We start from the raw sequence: 22,077 nt of genomic DNA, 5'->3' as shown, positions 1-22,077 counted from the left end.
CAGGCTAGGGGTTGAATCGGAGCTGTAGCCACCGGCCTACGCCAGAGCCACAGCAACGCGGGATCCGAGCCGTGTCTGCAACCCACACCACAGCTCACGGCAACGCCGGATCGTTAACCCACTGAGCAAGGGCAGGGACCAAACCCGCAACCTCATGGTTCCTAGTCGGATTCGTGAACCACTGCGCCACGACGGGAACTCCTATACATTGCAATCTTAAACCAACTCAAGTGTTGGGTCTCTAGGCTGTGTGAAGAAACTGGGAAGGGAAGAAATAGGTTTTAAGACAAGTAAATAGTTCCTATGATTGGTAAATATTTTCCTTTTAAAATGTTATTGACAAGAGCTTTGCATTTACATTTCAATTTTCTACAAAAAACTTTCTCCATGCTTCACAGATTTTAAAAGGAAATACAAGTATCCCTCAACTTCCTCAATGTTTAGTAAACAAATTCTGAAGCCAAACCAATTCAGATAGGTTTGTTTCATCTAATTAAACCCATTAGTATTGTGAGCAGGCTGAATTGAGCACCTGACAAAATGTGAATTGATATGTATCAGCGTGGCAGATGTTTTTATCATTCAGTCAAACCCATAGTTATTTTTTCAGAAATGCTCCAAGAATTATTGGGGACTTTATTTGAAATAATATGAAGTTCATAAGTCAAAAACACATAACCTTTCAAATGGTATCTCAAATCCTTGCCTCTATCAGTTTTTCTTTGCACAAGAGAAGCAGAATCCACTTAAAAACTTTTTTTTAGAGGAACCCATCAAGAAAGGGGGTGTCCTAATTAAATGGAATGCTGTCTTATTTTTGCTGCATCTCATGACTCCTCTTGACTTTAACAATCTTCTTTTGACTAAGCCATCAAGCAAGTTATCAAGAAAAAGAAAAAGGACAGAAGACAATAAAGAAGGGGAGAGACAAAAATAGGAGATAGGCTTGCTTTCCTTTGAACCTGTGTTTGTGCTTCTATGGGGAGAGGGGTCATGAGGTGCCTGGTGCTGCTGTGGGTGGTAAGAGGGATGTCTCTTTCCTAAACCATCTAACAAGGGTGACGGAAAAGCCAAGGAAAGTTCAAGTTGGAAACTGTTATGTGTCAAAAGTAAAACTTAGGTTTCAAAGTAATTTTGCCGTGTCCGCGGCTATGTGTAGTGCTGGATCTCTGTGTTGATTTACTTCATTTGAGGGTGAGGAATTTGTACTGCTGATTCAAAAGGTGAATCTATTGTTGTGAAAGAACCTCTCTAATGGTTGTTTTTAGTCAATGGTAGTTACTATGTTATCCAGGAATGTCATTAAGGAAAAGAGCATTGCAAGAAGTGCCGTTGGCCAAGCTTAGAAGTCAGCTACTGTGAATCCCTATAACTATTATGTTATTTTTTTCCTAGACAGATTTTCACGCCCCTACTTTATGTGTTACAATTCAAATATGTCAGTTATTGCAGGATTATGTAAAAATTTGGGAGAATATTAAGAAGAATAGTGTGGTTGAATGTGTGTGCAATGCTTCTGTCCCCTAAAACTGGATGACTAGGTATGCCTTTCCTATGAATGATTATGTGCCAGCCATAACCAAGAAAAGATGTGCTTTCTTTTCTTTCTTTCATTTTTTTTTTTTTGCACGGATGCAGGTATTCAGGAAAAGTTGCTCTTAAGTTACACATACATAAATTTCCTAAACCTCAAGGAATTCAAATTGTGTAGTGAATAATTAATTTAAAATTACATTTTGACATGACCTCAGTTTATTCTTACAGTAAAGTGTTGATGCAATTTTTCTGAAGAGGTTTTTAAGTTATTTTTTGTTGTTCAGAAACATTAAAATACATTACATGTAACATTTTTAAACAAAATTACATGTTTATCATACTTAGAGATGAAAACTTCTTAAAGGAAGAGTCTGGATGGTCCAGAAAAAAATGGAGAAGGTGGTAATATTATTGTTTCACCTTTTTATCTTTTCTACTTTGAAAAATGATTAAAATGAACAGAAAGGATCAAGGAGAACAGTGGTATATTGAGGTATTTCCCGATTTTTTTTCTAGATGCACTTTTCCCAAAAAGAAGTCCACAAACACCTTCCTTAGAATTATCTGGGCTAGTTGTGAGAAATGCATTTCCCTTGATCCTATCCCAGATCCCTTGGAGTAGAGTCTCTGGGATAAGGGCTTTTAAAATTCTCCAGGATATTTTTGGAAGGATATAAGACTAATGAGAATTTCAAAAAAATATATCAAGGCCTGTAGACTCAAAGTTTCCAAATTTGTCAAACTGTTCGAATCCTGCGGTGCGTAGAAGTAATTGAAATTTTAACACCGCCAGTGCCCTAGGCCTGTGTATTAAGAAAATAATTACATAAAATAACTATAGAAAAACATTTTTTAAAACTTTATTTTGTTGTTTTTAATAGTTATAAGGTTTAGGGTGCTCGTTCTTTCTAAGTAAACCTTTTTTGAAGTATGACTTACAAACGTATGGCAGGGAAAAAGCTGAGAATACAGCTGATCGCTGTTTACAAAGTGAACATACGCATACCCACCACCATGTGGAAGATAGACAACACCAGCATTCTAAACCTTCTCTCGTGCTCTCACGGTCATCTACCGAATGTACATCCCCCTTTCTGTTAGATTCGTATAAGTGAAATTGCTAGCATGCATATATTTCACTTTAGTGGATATCGACATTTCTAAAAAAGGGCTTGTATCAACTTATACTTCCAACAGAAGTTTGTGAGAGTTCAAGTTGCTCCAGATCCTTGTCAGCGTTTGGCATTGCCAGTCCTTGCCTGGTGGGACTATAACAGTAGATTATTGTGATTGGGTGAGGGGTGTCTGTAAAGCCATTTTATTTTTAATGTTTTAAATTATAGTTGATGTGCTATGTTGTGCCAATTTCTGCTGTACAGCAACACGACTCAGTTACACACATATCTTACACTGTCAGATGCCTAGACCTGTGCAGTTAAGAAAATCATCACATAGGCGTTCCCATCGTGGCTGCAACTAGTGAATGAGCCAACTAGTATCCATGAGGATGTGGGTTTGATCCCTGGCCTCACTCAGTGGGTTAAGGATCTGGTATTGCCGTAGGCTATGGTGTAGGTCACAGACATGGCTCAGATCCAGCGTTGCTGTGTTTCTGGCGTAGGCCAGCAGCTACAGCTCCAATTCGACCCCTAGCCTGGGAACTTCCATATACCGCAGGTGCAGCCCTAAAAAGACAAAATAATAAAAATAATAACCACATAAAATAACTATAGAAAAAACATTTTTGAAGGGGGAGATAAAAGTAAATGTTTGCTTTTACCAATATACTCAGGAAAAGTGCATACTGGTGAACAATTAAGGTAAATACATCACATTCTAAGTTTTAAAAGAGTAGATCACTTCTCAGATAGGACTTAATCAGGGCTGCAAAGCTATGAATTATAGAATAGAGGATTTGTTATAGAAATAGGCCTTTTGAAATTGTGGGAGGAACCAGGAGGCCGTGGTCTGGGAGGGAGATTTTGGAGAGTCAGAGGAAAGGCATCATTCCACTCTCCTGAAACTTTGCCATGCATGGACCCACGGCAGCATCCAGGATATCCCAGTGCTGAAGTGAGATGAGGAAGGAAAGCTCAGGAAGAAGTCTGGAAAGCTGTGGCTCCAGTGTAGTTACAGCTGTGAAACTTCAGCCAAGTTTCCCTCATGGGCTTGGGGCCATGGCTGGTTAGAAAAATCTGGACATGGAGTAGAAAACAGTGTGGACAAGCCAGAGCCCACTGGATCCCTTTCTCTGTATCCTTGACTATATCTGGCTTCAACAGACATTGCTGCTTCCCTTTTGCAAATCTGACCCAACACTGCCTAAGGGCAAGACTTCTGGGAAATGCAGCTCTACCTTAAGCAAATTGACATAGTACAAACTACCACAGGGACAGTTAATAAGTAAGTAAATAAATAAATCTATTGATCCTTTGAACAATGTGATTTAAAAGCTGAATTAATTTGTCTTCATGAAAGATACTCAATAACTGAAGAATAGGAATTTCTTTTCAAGCATATTCTAAATATTCACAAAATCTGACCAAATACCAGGTCATTATAAATGAACAAACAAAACCCCAGCAATTTCCAAGGGCTAAAATCAGTCTGATAATTTTCTCTGTTCACAACAAATCAATGTAGAAAACAATTTTTAATAAGATAACTAGGAAAATTATGTAACAAATTTTGAAATAACTCATGGATCATATAATCAAATTTAGAAAATAATTCGATGGTGGTACTGAAAATATCATATAGCTCAAATTTTAGTATACACAAGAAGTATTTGTGAATAGTAAATACTTCTTGTGAGTTGTTTTTAGGGAAAATATATAACTTTTAATTAGTCTATTTAAAAAGAACAAAATTAGAAAAAACAGACTAAGCATCAAAAGAAGTTAGAGAACAGCAATATAAATAAAAATAAAGGAAAATGAAGAAAAAGTTAATTTAAGAGGATAAATTAAAGGAAAGCATACAGAAAACATTATTCTTAATCGGAATGTGTTGGACCCACCCCCTTTTTAATCAACAACAAGAAATTACAGTTCCAGTAATATCCTCAGTTTTGTTCAGATCTTTATAACTCTGAGAACAACAAAAACAATGGGGTAAAATGTCTTAAAAATTGATTTAAAATATCAGAAAATTACTAGGCAAAGGGAACTAGAGACAGAACCAATATCTAGAAGAGGAAAGAAAAAGCAGACTAAAGGAATCAAGCCTGCATTTGTGGTGATTATTTCCTTGAGGAAATTGAAGATTTCAGAAGTAAAAGTAATAGCAAAAGAGAAGAGCAGTTCAACCGAGTGTTCAACAGACCTTAAGGCTTATGAAAAATGGTCAAGTTTAGGTCCCACCAAAGATAAATAGCCCTGGTAAAATCCCAGAGCTTTCCTTTGAATCAATGCATGTAAGGACACAAAAAAGTTTGGAAGTAACAGAATGGACAAAAGATACATCAAGGAAAGATTAATGTAAATGAAATAAAATAGATCTATTCATATATCACACAAGAAGATTGTGAAGCAAAATGTAATACTAAAGATTGAGAGATTTTATAGTGAAAAAAGTGGTAATTTAAAAAATACAGGAAGTTCCTATTGTGATTCAAGCTGTAACAATCCCAGCTAGTATCCATGAGAATTCAGGTTCAATCCCTGACCTCCCTCATTGGGTTAAGGATCCTGCATTGCCATTGCTGTGAGCTGTGGTATAGGTCACAGACACAGCTCAGATCCCACGTTGCTATGGCTGTGAAGTAAGCTGGTAGCTGCAGCTCTGATTCATCCCCTAACCTAGGAACTTTCATATGCTGCAGGTACAGCCCTAAAAAAAAAAGCATAAAATAAAAAATACATAACTAGTCTAAATATGTATCTAATAACACATAGGAAAATATATTTTTAAATGTTATAGAGCTAAAAGGGAGAGTGAATAACAACAGTACTTGGAAATGTTAACATAATAACTGTTAGACTAGGGGAAAATGCAATAAGAATATAGAAAATTTAAACAATGCAGTCAATGTGACAGCTGATAGATAAAATTACATCCAACTGGCAACATACACTTTCTTTTCAAGTGCACGTGAAATATTTACCAAAATGGAATATAGCCAGGTTCATAAAATGTGTGGTTAATTTCAAAGGGCTGAAATCATTTTTAATCCAGTTCTTTGATCACAGTGGATTGAACTAGAATTCAACAACAGAAAGATAATTAGAAAATTCCCTAAATGTTCAGGAATGAAGCAAAACAACCATCAATGCTACGTGAATCAGAGAGGAAATCTAATGGATATTAGATAATATTTTACAATGAATATTGATATTTCAGAATGTGTGGGAAGCACCTAAATCACAATTATATATCTTTACAATAAATAACGAAAATCAATTAAACTTCTATCTCAAATATATAGGGAGAAAATTAGCGAAATAAGCCCAAACAATTACACATCATGACCAAGTGGGATTTACCCCAGATCTACTAGGCTGGTTGAAACTTCATAAATCAGTTAATGTAATCCATTCACATCAACCAGCTGAAGAAGAAAAAAAAATCACACAATCATATCCATAGGTGCAGAAAAAGCATTTTACAACATCAAACACTTTTTTATGATAAAAATTCTCAGTAAACTAGGAAAAGAGGGGGATTTTCCCAACTTTATAAAAACAAAAATCTATAAAAATCCTACATCTAACATTAAATTTAATGATGAGAAACTTGGGGGGGGGGAGAACTACCAAAAGTTGAATATACATATTGGGAATGATGAAATAAAACTGTCTTTATTCACAGATGATGTGATCATCTATGTAGAGAACCTGAAATAATAGGGGGAAAAACGTCTGGAACTAGGAAGCTATTACAGCTAGGTTGCAGGATACCAGGATACTATAGAAAAGTCAATCACTTTCCTACATAATAAGAATGAACAAATGGAAATTGAAATTAAAAACATAGTATCATTTACATCGTATGGCCCAACATGAAATACTTATGTATAAACCTAGAAAAATAGGTACATATCTATATGAGGAAAACTTCACAACTCTGATTAAATCAAAGAATTTAATAAATAGAATTTAATAAATAGGATAGGAAGACTCAGTATTGTCAAGATTTCAGTACTTTCCCATTTGATTTATAGATTGAATGCCATGCCAGTCAAAATCCCATGTTAATTATATATCAATAAAAACTTTTTTATTCCACCAAGTTATCTTGTGGATATCAATGAACTGATTTCAAAGTTTATATGGAAAGACAAAAGACCCGGAATAGCCAACACAATGTTGAAGATGATAAAGTTTGGAAGACTGACATTACCCCACTTTAAGACTTACTATAAAACTACAATGGATCAAGACAGTAATGGTAGTGGCAAAAGAACACACAAATAGGTCAATGGGACAGAAATAAAGAGTCCAGAAATAGACCTACCTCCATAAATACAGACAATTGATCTTCGACAAAGGAACAAAAGCAGTACAATGCAGCCAAGATAGTCCTTTAAATAAATGATGCTAGGGCAGTTGGACAATCACATTTAAAAAAAAAAAATCTAGACACAGACCCTATAACTTCCACAAAAATTAACTCAAAATGGGTCACAGACCAAAATGTAAAACACCAAACTCTAAAACTTTTAGAAGATAACATAGAAAATCTAGATGACCTTTGGTTTGTTGATGACTTTTAGACAAAACACCAAAGGCACAAGTCATGAAAGAAAGAATTGATAAGCTGAAGTTCATTAAAATTAGAACTTTCTACTCACGAAAGACTTTTCTATTTCAAGAGAATAAAAAAGACAAGCCACAAACTGGGAGAAAAGATTTACAAAACGCATATCTGATAAATGACTGCTAATCTTCATGGGAGAAGGAGCAGGAGAGAAGAAATAGCTGCAGTAGCAGCAGAATTATGAAGGAAGCATAAATTTGAGTGATGTTTTCATTTCAATGATGGAATCATTTTCAGGTATGATAATGATGTTATTGCTATAATTTTGAGAGTGCTTATATTTTAGAGATAAACGTTAAATATTTGCAAGTGAAATGACATGATGAATAGATCCCTCAAAATAATCCTAGATTGGGGAGGAGAGGTTAATCCTGTCGTGGTGCAGTGGAAAGGAATCTGACTAGCATCCATGAGGACGCAGGTACAATCCCTGGCCTTGCTCGGTGAGTTAAGGATCCAGCGTTACCGTGAGCTGTGGTGTAGGTCATAGACGCAGCTCAGATCTTGTGTTGCTGTGGCTGAGGTGTAGGCCAGTAGCTACAGCTCCCATTAGACCCCTAGCCTGGGAACATCCATGTACCTCAGGTGTGGCCCTCAAAAAAGACAAAAAATAAAATAAAATAAAATAAAAAATAAAAAATAAAAATAAATGGGAGAAGATATAAATAAAACAAGATTCCTGGTGCTCACACTTGTTAGAAGTTCAGTAATGGAGACATGTGAGTTTTTAAGAGCTATTTTTTCTACTTTTGTAAATGCCTAAAAATTTCCAAAATGAGCAATTTAAAGCAATAGCCACAAACTACATATGCTCTGACTGGCAATTTCACTCCAAAAATTGACGTTACAGAGATACTCACAAATTTTTCAGCTTCAAATAGATAAATGTGTGTAGAAAGTTAATAGGTCAAGTATATTTTATTCATTGTGGCAATGTCTGTAACAAACAAGTATTGGAAATAACCTAAATGTAATAAAGAAATGATTAAATAAGTTAACATTATAGGATATAACACAGTTCACCGTCTAAAATTAATATGGCAATTTTACAAAACAGTAATCTCATTTGTATACAGTTAAGTTCACAATTTAACTCACACTAGAAACTAAGATAAGCAACAAAAAGTACTTTTTCTGGATACTCTTGATTTCCACCTGCTGGTAAGCAGGAGAAAATATAATTTTTAACTGTCATTAGGCTTCCGCTTTAGTTGGATCTATCTAAAGACATAAAGAGTACTTTCAGGTGGATCTGGGTAAAATTCTAGGATAAAAATGCCCAGTCTCTCAGAAAGCCTGTCTCCTGTCTTGTTTCTACTTCAAAGATGGCATTCCAGTTTATTAGTAGAAGGAAATATGTCACGGGAGAAGGGTCTCTTGTTTCATGCTGATTTTGATATATGTGCTGCTTTCTGCTCTTCTTTGGCAAAATAACCCTTGTAAGTCTGTCACTGGGATCCCTGCTGGCATCCTATAGCAACTGAACCTGTGGTATTTTCTAGTGACATCCTATGGCAAGTAAACCCACTGTATTGGCTTGGATAATACTCCTAGAGAGAAGCCATTATCTTCCACTTGTCAGCTCTATTCTCCTCCAGATTTTGCTAACTAAAAGCCCATAGGTTTTTGTCATGTCCCTTTCTTGTCCCTTGGCCCAGTGGCCTTCTACTATCAGCCTCTGCTATATAGGGCTCTCGGTCTTCCAAGAGCACGAGTGGCAATTTCACACATTCTCAGTTTATGATCCACTAGACACAAAAATTGAGGACAACTAGATATTCTTTCTGATCATACCCACCTATTCCTTGTTATTATGCTGGGCTGATCCATATTCATGTGCATCCTTTGTATAACTTTCTAGTTTCCTCCTAGAGACCCCAGCTGGAAAGCAGGCAATTACCCCCTGCTTTCAGTGTCCTCCTGCTTATTGAAGAAGCTGCAATGAGAACTTGGGTGAAGTACTGCATTTAGGATGTGATTTCAGGGAATGAGACAGGGGATAAAGCATATGTTTATTGGTGGGTTACCACTCTGGGCAACTAGGGTTCAGTCTGAGGGTCTTTAAAGACTGTTTAACATAAAGCTAACAATTACTATACTGAGGAATAAACAAGGTATGGTCTTTATCAACCAATCCCCATCACGCATTGATTGGGGGTTGCTTCTAGGAATAACTTATGTAGTTCTACCTGTCCCACCAGAATAAGAACATTCCCGCAACCAGAAAAACAAACAAACTAACTAACAAACAAAAAAACCAAACCAAACCAAACAAAAAACCAGGCGAAGAAATCCATGGTCTTATGGAAAATGTCCACTGGAGCTGCAGGCAAACCTCTAGGTGAGTGAAGGCAAGGGGGAGGTACCAACATCATCTGTTTCCATCCCCTGACCTTATTAGGACATACATTCCTCTACTGACTGAAGCCTAGGAAGATGAAAATAAGATCCAGATCTAATTAGTATGATTTCCTCCTTATGACTTATCTTTCTTACCACCATCCTTCAAAGCCACCAGCAGTGGGACTTCCCACTTGTCATACTTGCTTCTTCCTAATTCTAAATCCAGTCTTGCATACGTTTTACTTTTTTTAATGGCAAACTGAAATTGCCTCCTCTATGAATTGGAAGAACTCTATGGGTGACTTGTCAAGTGGAAGTCAAATGAATTTATTTAGAAAAAACCACGCAGTTTATTGAGATACAAATACACAACATAACATCCAGCGACTTTTTTAGGAGGAGGGAGTCTTTTTTGTTTTAGGGCCTCACCTGTGACATATGGAAGTTCCCAGGCTGGGGGCCATATCATGATCTACACCACAGCTTGCAGCAATACTGGATTCTTAACCCACTGAGCAAGGCCAGGGATTCAAACCTGCATCCTCATTGGATACTAGCTGAGTTCTTAATCCACTGAGCCATGAAAGGAACTCCAACAACATACCATTCAGTCACGTAAAGTGTGTAATTCAATGGCTTTTATAGTATTCACATATATAATCAACAACAAATTTTAGAGCATTTTCATCATCTCAAAAGAATAACCCTATACCATTTAGCGAACATCCCCTCCATAGTTTTAAGCAACTACTGTTCTACTTTCTGCCTCTGTGGATTTTGCTTTCTTTGTCTTTTTGCCTTTTGAGAGCCGCTCCTGCGGCATATGGAGGTTCCCAGGCTAGGGGTCTAATTGGAGCTGTAGCCACCGGCCTACGCCAGAGCCACAGCAACGCGGGATCCCAGCCGCAACTGCGACCTACATCACAGCTCATGGCAACGCCGGATCCTTGACCCACTGAGCAAGGCCAGGGATCGAACCCACAACCTCATGGTTCCTAGTTGGATTCGTTAACCACTGAGCCATGACAGGAGCTCCGGATTTTGCTATTTTAGACATCTAATATAAATTACATCACATAATATGTAGTCTTCTGTAACTGGTTTCTGTCACTCAGCATAATGATTTAAAATCCATCCATATTGTAGCATATAACAGTATTTTATTTCTTTTTATAGATGAATAATATTCCATTGTATAAATATATCAGGTTTCATTTATCCATCTGTTGATGAACATTTTGATGGTTTCTACCTTTTGGCTGTTATGAGTAATACTGATATAAATATTCATGTACAAGTTTTTATATAGACCTAGTTTTCATTTTTCTTGGAAAATACCTAAAAGTGGAATTGTTGAGTCATATGATAAATTAATGTTTAATCATTTGCGAAACCAAGTGAATTAGGTAAATGCTTTTACTATATATAAGGCTTGTATTTCAATATATCAAACTCCTGCAAGATTCTATTATGGATATTAGATGCTAAATATTACCCTGTGCTTTCTCTTTATATTCTTTTTTGAATAAATCTTAAATTACTTCAGTTGGACCAACATCTTGTTATGACTAAGGTGAATATTGCATGTTTGAAAATATGGATAAAGTACACAGATAACTTTGAAGTATTATTCTCTTTACATGTGTAAAAATTATATGAGAATGTGTATGAACCTACAAGGAGCTTTGTAAGGATATATACCAAACTCAACAGTAGCTTCTAAAGAGTAGGATGAGGGTAATAGGGAAAACATTCTTTCTGACTTTCTGACATTGGTTATTATATGAATTCTGTTGCAATCAGTATATAATAAATATATTTATTTTTAAAGCCTAGATTATCCAAATGTATGATGAAAAATCATCAAAATGTGATGAAATCCCAATATTCCTCTTCAAAGTACTCATACATTTAGATCTCATTAGGTGAACTCCTTATAGTGTTACCTAAATTGATTGGCAGTTTTTATTTTTTCCAACTTTATTGAGATACTATTAACATATAGGATATGTAAATTTGAGGTATATAACAGGATGATTTTATATGAATATGTATTACAAAATGTTTACCGCAATAAGGTTAATACCTCTGTCCTCTCACATAATTAACTTTTATGTGTGAGGGTTACATTTAAGATCTACTCAACAACTTTCAAGTATATAAAACAATATTGTTAACTATAGTCACCACGCTGTACATCAGATACCCAGAACTTACTCATCTTATAACTGGAAATCTGTACCTTTTGACCATTTCCTCCTTCCCCGAACCCTTGGTAACCACCATCATACTCCCTATTTCTATGAGCTTGGCATTTTTAGCTTCCACATCTAAGTAAAAGCATACTGTATTTCTCGGTCTGACTTAGCCTACTGCCGTCGAGTTTCAGCCATGTTGTTTCAAAAGGCAGGATTATCTTATTTTCAATGGCTGGATAATAATCCATTATATATTCTAAACATGCACAGGCATACTTCATTTTAATGCTTCACCAATATTTGGCTTTTATATATTGAAGGTTTTTGGAAACCCTGTATCTAGCAAGTCTATCAATGACATTTTTCTAAAAGCGTTTGCTCACTCTCTCTTTCAAATTTTGGTGGTTCTCACAATATTTCAACTTTTTCATTATTATTACATCTGTTATGACAATTTGTGACCAGTCACTTTTGATGTTACCACCATGACTCTCTGTAGGCTAAGATGATGGTTAGCATTTTTTAGAGATAAGATATTTTTAGGAGTACCTACTGTGGCACAGTGGGTTAAGAATCTGACTGCAGTGGCTCTGGTTGCTGCAGAGACATGGGTTCTATCCCTGGCCTGGTGCAGTGGGTTAAAGGATCCAGCCTTACTGCAGACACACACACACACACACACATACACACACATATAGCTTTTTAGGGCTGCACGTGCAGCATATGGAAGTTCCTGGACTAGGGGTCAAATCAGAGCTGTAGCCATGGGCCTAGACCACAGCCATAGCAATGCAGGATCCAAGATGCATCTGCGACCTACACCAGAGCTCAGGGCAACAGTGGATCCCCAACTCATTGAGCAAGGGCAGGGATTGAACCGGCATCCTCATGGATACTAGTCAGATTTTAGGTTTATACATTTTTTTTTACATGTAGTGCTATTGCACACAATAGACTACAGCAGAGTATAGACACAACTCTCATATGCACTGGGAAACAAAAAAAAATTGTGTGACTCCTTTATTGTGATATTTGCTTTATTGTGGTTGTCTGGAACTGAACCCACTATATTTTGATGCATTTTCTTTGTCCATTCTTCTGTCAGACTTTTAGGTTCTTCCCATGTCTTGGCTATTACGAATAATGCTGTAATAAACATGAGAGTGCACATATCTCTTCAAGATAATGGTGTCATTTCCTTCAGATATTTATCAAGAAGTGGCATTGCCGGATTATATAGTAATTATATTTTAAAATTTTGGAGAACCTCCATATGGTTCTCCATAAAGCTTGTACCAAATTATATCCCCACCAACAATGCCTAAGGGTCTTTTTCCACATCTTTTTTTTTTTTTTTTTTTTTTTTTAATGAGAGTTGCAATGTTTATTTCAGGTTCTCTCTTGGTTTTTGTTTTTTTGTTTGTTTTGTTTTTTCTTTTTTTGCCACACAGACAGTATGTGGGAATTCCTGGGCCAGAGACTGAACCTACACTGCACAGCAGCAACCAGGACCACAGTAGTGAGAATGCAGGAGCCTCAACCCACTAGGCCATCAGAGAACTCCCTTTTTCCACATCTTTGCCAGCACTTTTTAACCTCCTGTCTTTTTGATAATAACCATGCTAACAGATAGGAGAGACATCTCATTGTGGTTTTGATGTACTTTTCCGTGGTGACTAGTGATATAAAGCCTATTTTCATGTCCTTGTTGACCATTTTATGTCTTCATTGGGAAAAATGTCTATTCAATATTCTGCCCAGAAGTTCCCCTCATGGCTCCGTGGGTTACAAACCCAACTAGTATCTATGAGGTTGCAGGTTCGATTCCTGGCCTGGCTCAGTGGGTTAAAGATTTGGCATTGCCATGGGCTGTGATGTAGATCGCAGACACAGCTCGGATCCCATCTTGCTGTGGCTGTGGTGTAGACTGGCAGCTGCAGCTCCGATTCAACTCCTTGCCTGGGAATTTCTATATGCTACAGGTGGGGCCCTAAGAAGCAAAGCAAAAAAAAAAAAAGGAAAAAAGTATTCTGCCCAGTTTTTATTAGGATTTTTGGTGATTTTTTGCTATTGAGTTGTATGAGTTTCTTATGTATTTGAATATTAGCCCCTTATCAGACAGATGGTTAGCAAATATTTTCTCCCACTCTGTAGGTTGTCTTTTCATTTTGTTGCTTGCTTCTTTTACTATGGGGAAGCTTTTTAGTTTGATGTAGTCCCACTTGTTTATGTTTGTTTTTGTTTTTTAAATTTTGATGTCAGATTTAAGACATCATGTCTCAGCCCATTTGGAATACACATGAAACTTCATTATGAGGATAGGTAAGGTATCATTAACTCCATTACATATGTGGGGAATGTCCTATGTATTATATCAGAAATTTCAGCCATTTTTTCACACACTGTGAATTAGCTGCAAAGGTTCATACGAACACTGGCTATTTGTCTCCAGTCTCTCACTGTGATCACAGAGCCACCTTACTCTGTGCAACGGCACCAGGAATGGGGAAGAGTTCTACACAGTGATGAATGCAGCTCAAGTGCCAGCTCCTCCTGAAATATGTCACTACTGGAACATATCTTTCTCTCCTTGGTCCTCCACTACCTCTTCTACAATCTTCTGCCTCAGTCCCCATAACACATCCTTGCAGGAGTTTATTTTTATGTCTGTCTCCTCCACCAGCTGGATGTTTCTTGATGGTACTGACAGTCTTAATCTTTTTCATACTTTAGTTGTCAGCATAGAACCCAAGACACTGTGATTACTCGATAACATTGGTAAACAAAAGGATGAAAATCAGGTGCATATAGGCATTCCTTGGTTCAGCTGAATCTGAGTTTAGAGTCTACCTCAAATACTAAAAAACTGTGGGACTTTGGGTATTTTTACTTTTCTATCTGCAACATATTGCATTATTATGCCCTGTGATACCTTGTATCATATCATCAATGTACTACTTCATAAGGAGACAATAAGGATTAAATGAAATACAATTTATAAAGCATTTCAAACAGCACCCAGAGCTTGATAAATGGCCAATGATATGTAATGCTTTTAGAAAGCGGGATGGCATAATGATGTGTTTTTGTCTTTCCAAATAGAATCAAAGCTCCATTGGGATAGAAGATCATCTGTCTTGTTCACCCCTCTTCCCCAGTATCTGAAATTGTCTGGCACATAGAATATGTTTAATAGCTAATTTTTTTAATGGCCACAACCATGACATATGGAAGTTCCCAGTCCAGGCATTGAACTACCTGGATTGTAGCCACAGCTACAATCTACCCCACAGTGGATCCTTTAACCCACTATACTGTGCCAGGGATCAAACCTGCACCCACCTGGTCAGGGACTCAAGCCACTGCAGTCAGAGTCTTAACCCACTGCACCACAGTAAGAACTCCTTAATAACTATTTTTTTGAGTAGATGAATGAGTTGAATTTTGATGGAAATATATCAAAGGGTCCAAAAATGCCTAATTTTCCCCCCAAATCATGTATCTCCTCTCTGTGGGTTCACTAAGGGGATTTTATACTTAAGGATTCCAAAGATGAACCAAATGACTCATAAAAAAGATGTTTCCTTGTAAGTGTTTAGGATGAGTGTTTATAAGTTTTATGATAAGTACGCCCCAGAGAGACCTTGGAGATAGAACATGTAGCTGGATCTTGTGAGCTAAGTGAGAAATGATCCCTTTTTCTCAATCTAGTTATTGGAATTCTACCAAGTTTTATATAAACACATGAAGGAAGAAAGTCCAAACAGAGGAGAGAAGAGGGTCAAACCCGCTTAACTCTTTCCCTCAATTACATTAATGAAAGAGGTTGAAAAAAGGCGGGGGGGGGGGGACAACACAAGGAGGTGCTTGATGCTTTAACCTAGTAACTGGGCCCATTACTGTGGGTTGCCTAACTGGTGTTTTAAATTCATCTGGGGAATCAAGTCTCTTTCGAGCGAGGACAAAGAGAGGAAGTAGAGTAAAGGAAGCCAGGGGCCTCCTTAAAAATAAAATTATTTTGGGAGTTCCCAGTGTGGCTCAGCGAAAATGAATCTGACTAGTATCCATGAAAATGCAGGTTTGATCCCTTACCTCGCTCAATGGGTTAAAGATCTGGCATTCCCATGAGCTGTGGTGTAGGTCACAGAAGCTGCTCAGATATGGCAGTGGCATAGGGTGGCAGCTACAGCTCTGATTTGACCCCTAGCCTGGGGTCCATATGCTGCAGGTGCGGCCCTAAAAAGAAAAAAAAAAGTAATTAAAAAATAAATATATATATAATATATATAGCATATATATATATATATATGGTATGTGTTTATAAATAAAACCATGTTTACTTATGTTCACACTTCTTTCCCAGTTATTAAGAATAGTTTGGTACTAAGAAAGAGAGAGAGTTCATCTTTTCTGGCTCTCCATACAAATGGAATCCAAGGTTGCACTTGCCTTACCTGTGGGGAATAATAGAACTGTGAACCTGAAACTCAGTAAACAGATGAGACAAAGTTTCATTGCCCTTCTAGTCCAGGAGTTGCATGATGCTGCATCTTAACCTTAAATGGAACAGCTGCTCCTAGTAGATGAGCCAAGCAGTGAGGGAAGGAAGGGTCTGATAACTGAGCAGAAGATCCAGTTTTGAATTCTGAATCCAAAATACCAAAATGCAGTGTGATCCTAGTCAAGTCACCTAACCTCTCTGCTCCTCAGTTTTATCTTTTGTGAATTACAATATTTGGACTAGATAATCTTTAAGTTCTAGAATGATGTGTCTCAACCAAAAAAAAAAATCATCGTTTTACTTTCCCCTACTTAAGGAAGTATGAATGACTTCAGCCATTAAACTGTCGACCATCCCCCTCAAATAAAAGTGAGGAAAAGAATATATATATATATGTATGTATATATGTATATATATATATATGGTTGGGTCACTTTGCTGTACAGAAGAAATTGACAGAACACTGTACATCAACTATAATGGAAAAAATAAAAATCATTAAGAAATTTAAAAAATAAAACCTGTGTGATTCATGACTCATTTTAAAATGCAAGTGACACATCCACCAGAGTTTTAAACCAGGTCAGACTGATAAACCTGTGCCACGAAATTGTCTCTACTTCCGTAAAGGCAAGGCAGGAATAAATATTGCTTGGTTTTTCAGTGGGCATGTTTATTCTAGAACAGCAATTTATTCTTAGGGAGTGAACACTTTTAATTATTGCAGCCACTTTTTTATATCCATGCAACATTTTTTTCCCCCTAGAATGTAGAGAAGCACATTAAAAGCTGCAAAAGTCCTAATGACTTCTCTCTGTTCCCACATTTAGGCACTGTTGCCTCCAGACACACTTCACCTGTTAAGGACCCGGACTTGCCTGAGCTGATCTTTTTCACTGCCCTGCCAGAAGTCTTTCTCCATCTCCAAAAGGTCACCCTGGGGCTAGAAACAAATTGGATTCTATGAAGCTTTTTTTTTTTTAATTCTGGTTTTAATGGGATCATAAGGTTATAAGAGAGGAAATTATTTGGGATAGTGGTGTTAGGCACCTCTTCCCTTCGGCTTTTTAGCGTCTTTGGTTAGAGAAAATCTAGTGAGGACGAGGTTACTGGAACATATTAAATGGCCAAACTGTTCCGTGGCATAGATTGTATTCCTAGATGTGGCCAATAACCTACCTCATTCATTCAGTGTCAATTCATTCACTTAGTCAATTAGATGCCAGAGATGAAAAAAATATTAATACTAAGTAGCAATTTTTAAGCACTTGGGTGCCAGGCACTGTGAGCTTTGTGTTTTCTAGACAGGATCTCATTCGATCCGTACAATTGCTTAATGTAAATATGTTGTTATAGCCGTTTAATATGAGGAAATGGATACTTGAGCACATTAAGGAACTCACCAAAGGAAGAAGTGAAAAGGAGCCAGGATTCAATCTCAGGCAATATGAGTCCATATCAAACTAGGGAATTCTCATTCCCAGGAAACGTGTACCTCAATGGGGGGGGGGGGGTCAGACACCAAAGGTTAATAACCTAATGTGCATCCACTTATTATTTGATCATAATAATTAATCGGTCATTATACAATTGTGATAAGGACTGAGAAGAGGGATTGAGGACAATTAGATTCTGTTGAGACATCAGAGAATGCCTCCCTGAGGAAGTGACACCTAAGCTGAGACACAAAAGTTTAGGATTTGGGTAAAAAGTGGGAAAGGTAGTGAGCTTTCCAGGTGAAGGGATTTGTCCCATAAAAAATTTAAAAAATGAATAATAGGAGAAGACAACATTTATTGATGGATTAATAATAACGAGATTATAGTAAATCCTTCATAAGGCTTATCTCTTTTAATTTACACAGAAACTCTTTGAAATCGATATTATTATTTCTCCTATTTTACCCATGCAGACACTGACACTGGGTATAGTTAAGGGATGTAACCAAAGCCATAATCCAGTTAGGGTAGGACAGGGCCTGGACTTCTGCAGTCTAGCTAGAATTTATATTTTCAGTTACAATTTGTTTTAAGTGGGAAGGAGACTTGTGCATACTTGTTGGGGGTTGAATAATGTTGCCACAAAATTCATGTCTACCCAAACTTGGGAATGTGGCCTCATTCAGAACTTGAGATGAAATCATTCTGGACTTGGAGTGGGCCCCAAATCCAAAGACTGATGTCCTTGTAAGAAAGAGGACACTGGGGAGTCCCTGTTGTGTCTCAGCAGTAACGAAACCGACTAGCATTCCTGAGGACCCAGATTCAATCCCTGGCCTTGCTCAGTGGGTTAAGGATCCAGCATTGCCCTCAGCTGGGGTGTAGGTCACAGACGTGGATCAGATCCTGTGCTGCTGTGGCTGTGGTGTAGGGCAGCAGCTGCAGCTCCAATTCAACCCCTAGCCTGGGAACCTCTGTATGCCACAGGTGCAGCCCTAAAAAGAAAAAATAAATAAATAAAAGAAAGAAAGAGGACACAGAGACATGGAGAAAAGAGCAATTATGAAGACAGAGGCAGAGATTCAAGGGACGTGTCTACAAGGATAAGGAACTACAGGAATTGCCACCCAATACTAGAAGCTAGGGGAGATATGGAACAATTTCCCCCTCACGGAAGGAACCAGCCCTGCGGTTCCTTCCGTGAGGGGGACTGCTACCCTCTTAAACTGTGAATCAGTTTCCAATATTTTAAGCCACCCGCTGTATGGCAATCTACTGTGGCAACCCTAGGAAAATAATATAAGACTTTTTGCCACAGAGGAGACTAGCAATAAAGTATAGGAGGATATATTTATTTATTCACTCTTATTCACTGTTTATACTGATTGTCAGATATGTCAACAAGGGTTATGACAAACACACATGATGCAAATATGGGCTCCTCTTCCAAAGACTACAAGGTGAAAAGTACAGGTGTAATAGAAAAGTATTAATCAATCACAATAATAATAATAATAATAGTCTCATTCATGTACTAAGTACTCCTATACCAGGCACTGTAAGAGATGGGTTTACATGCATTATTTAATAGCCAGAAGGTAGATATAACTCATTACATTTAACAGGTAAGGAAACTGAAGCATAGGGTTCTTTTGTGGTGCAGTGGGTTAAGGCTCTGGCATTGTCACAGCAACAGCTCAGAGAGCTGCTGTGGCACAGGTTCAATTCCTGGCCCAGGAACTTTCTCATGCCATGGGCACAGCAAAAAATAAATAAATAAAAATTTAAAAAAATAAAAAAGAAACTGAAGCATGATGAAGTTAATTACCTTCTTCAAGACTGTACATTTCTGCCAATGATAGGGCTGGATCGCAATTTCCAGTGAAAGGATAAAGGAAGGAACTCTGATCTGGGTCTTGAGTGATGAGCAATGTTGGGCACTGATAAATGGAGGGCAAGGGCCATATAGGCGAGAGTAACAGGGAACTTAAAGACAGAAAAACAGAGAATGGGCTTTTGTTGGTAATAGAGCGCTCTGATTTGTTGGAATGTGTAGTCCACCAAAAAGGAAACATGGGAAATTGATTTGGAATGGCAGATTCAGACCAGTTTGAACAATGAGCAAATGTCAGGAAGAACTGCAAAATGATTCCTTAAAGAGATTGAAATTCAGAATGATTGAGCTAAGGTGAGTAGAATGACATGAGTGTTGCTTCAGGGAGATGGATCCCACAGGAGTGTGGAAAATGGACTGGAGAATGGGACAGACTGATGCCCAAAGAGATATTTATGAGTCAAATGTCATAAGAGAGAGGAGAAAAACCCATTCACATTCCTCAGAAAACAATTCTGAGTGTAACCCCCATCACTCACCTTTTACAATACCTGTTGAGCTTTGCACTGCAACCCAAGCGGGGTCCATATGGCAATGTCCTGGGTTCATATCATACCCCAGGGAATCTTTCACAATGTCTCAGCCCTCAGTATCCTGCAGATGGTGGAGGAGGATATTGTCAAGTTTCTTGCAGCAGGAATATACTGAAGCAACATCAATGCTGACTTTGAAATAACTGTACATCTGCCAAAGGAAATAAGTGATGGCATCTCCATCATAAACCTGAAGAGGACCTGGCAGAAACTTCTGCTGATGGCTTGTACCACTGTCACCACTGAAAATCTGCCTGATATCAACGTCACATCCTCCAGGAATACTGGCTATGGGGCTAGGCTGAGGTTTTCTGCTGCTTCAGAGTAAAAGTAGAGTTTTTTCCAGAGTTACTTTTATTACTGGCCACGTTGCTTCTGGAACCTTTACTAATCAGATTCAGGAAGGCTTCCAGGAACTACGTCTTCTGGTGTTTATTGATCCCAGAGCCTACCACTAGCCTCTTCCGGAGCTGTCTTATGTGAACCTGTCTGCCTTTGCTCTGTGTAACAGACTCTCCTCTGCACTATGTTGACATGTAATCCTCTGTAACAACAGTGGGTCTGATGTGATGAATGCTGGCCCAGGAAGTTCTGTGCATGCATAGTACCATACGAGCACCTATGAGAGGCCATGCCTTATCCATATTTCTACAGAATCCTGAAAGAGATTGTAAAGGAAGTGCAGGCTGATGCTGGAAAGGATGTGACCCAGGAGGAATTTCAAGGTGAGCATACCGCTCCAGCTCCTGAGTTTACTGCTATTATATCTGAGTTACAGACCTGTCTGAAGGCCCACGTGCCCTCTGTGCCTGTCTATCAGTTCCGGGGTGAGGACTGTAATTCTCAGTCTGCCACTGGGGACTGATCTGCAGCTTCCACTGCTCAGGCTACTAAGGGAGTAAATGCGATCTCTTAAGTAGCCTCAAGTTGTTCTTCCATACATCAAGTTGTTCTTTGGTGAACTACACATTCCAACAAAGAGCGCTCTCACACAAAAAAATGGAATAGAGTTGACTGGAAATAAACACCAGTTTCTTTAAAACAAACACACAACAACAAAAAGCCAAGGCTAAGATTTCTCCCTAGAGCATCTAGAAGAAAGCAAATCTGTTGGCATTTTGATTGTAGCTTCGTGAGACTTCGTCAGACTGCTAACTTATAGAACTCTAAGATAATGCATTTGTGTTCTTTTAAGCTACTAAGCTGTATTCATTTGTTACCATAGCAACAGGAAACTAAAACAGATAGTAAACTTAAAAAAAATCCGAGATCTTTTGGAGGTAGTATTATGATCTAGAATGGAGAAAAAAAAATGAGGATTTTTAAAACTGATACGAACTCAGATATTATAGTTTTTTCTGTAGTGAATATTATGTTTTTTCTATGCCCGAAAAAGACAAACATGGACACTGCTTAAGTTTGTTTGTTTGTTTTGTTTTCTTTTTGGCCACACCCATGGCATGTGTACGTTCCTGAGCCAGGAATCGAACCCGTGCCACAGCTGCACCATAGCTGCGAAAATGCTGGTTTCTTAACCTGCTGCACCACTGGGGAATTGTCCTTGCTTAAGTTTTACATAGCAAAGGTGACTTTTTTGTTTAAATTAAGGCTTTATTTTTTAGAGAAGTTTAAATTTCACAGCAAGATTGAGAAGAAAGTATAGACTTCCCATATACTCCCTTTCCCCACACATGCACAGCTTCTCCCATTAACCAATTCCCCATCAGAGTGGTACATTTGTCACGATGGATTCTCCTACACTGACACATCATAATCACCCCTAAACTGTAGTTTAGGATTCGTTCTTGGTCTTACATGTTCTATCGATTTTTATAAATGTATACAAACAAGTATCCATTGATGTGATATCATATTT

The 22,077-nt window shown here is 37.9% G+C and overlaps 1 pseudogene; it reads left to right on the top strand.

The window, feature by feature from the left end:
* Positions 18,761-21,642, top strand: LOC110259289 (annotated as a pseudogene).

The sequence above is a fragment of the Sus scrofa genome, chromosome 2, assembly GCF_000003025.6.
Source record: "Sus scrofa isolate TJ Tabasco breed Duroc chromosome 2, Sscrofa11.1, whole genome shotgun sequence".
In the NCBI taxonomy this organism is placed as follows: Eukaryota; Metazoa; Chordata; class Mammalia; order Artiodactyla; family Suidae; genus Sus; species Sus scrofa.
The sequence above is the reverse complement of the archived record's forward strand: the minus strand, read 5'-3'. Positions and strand labels throughout refer to the sequence as shown.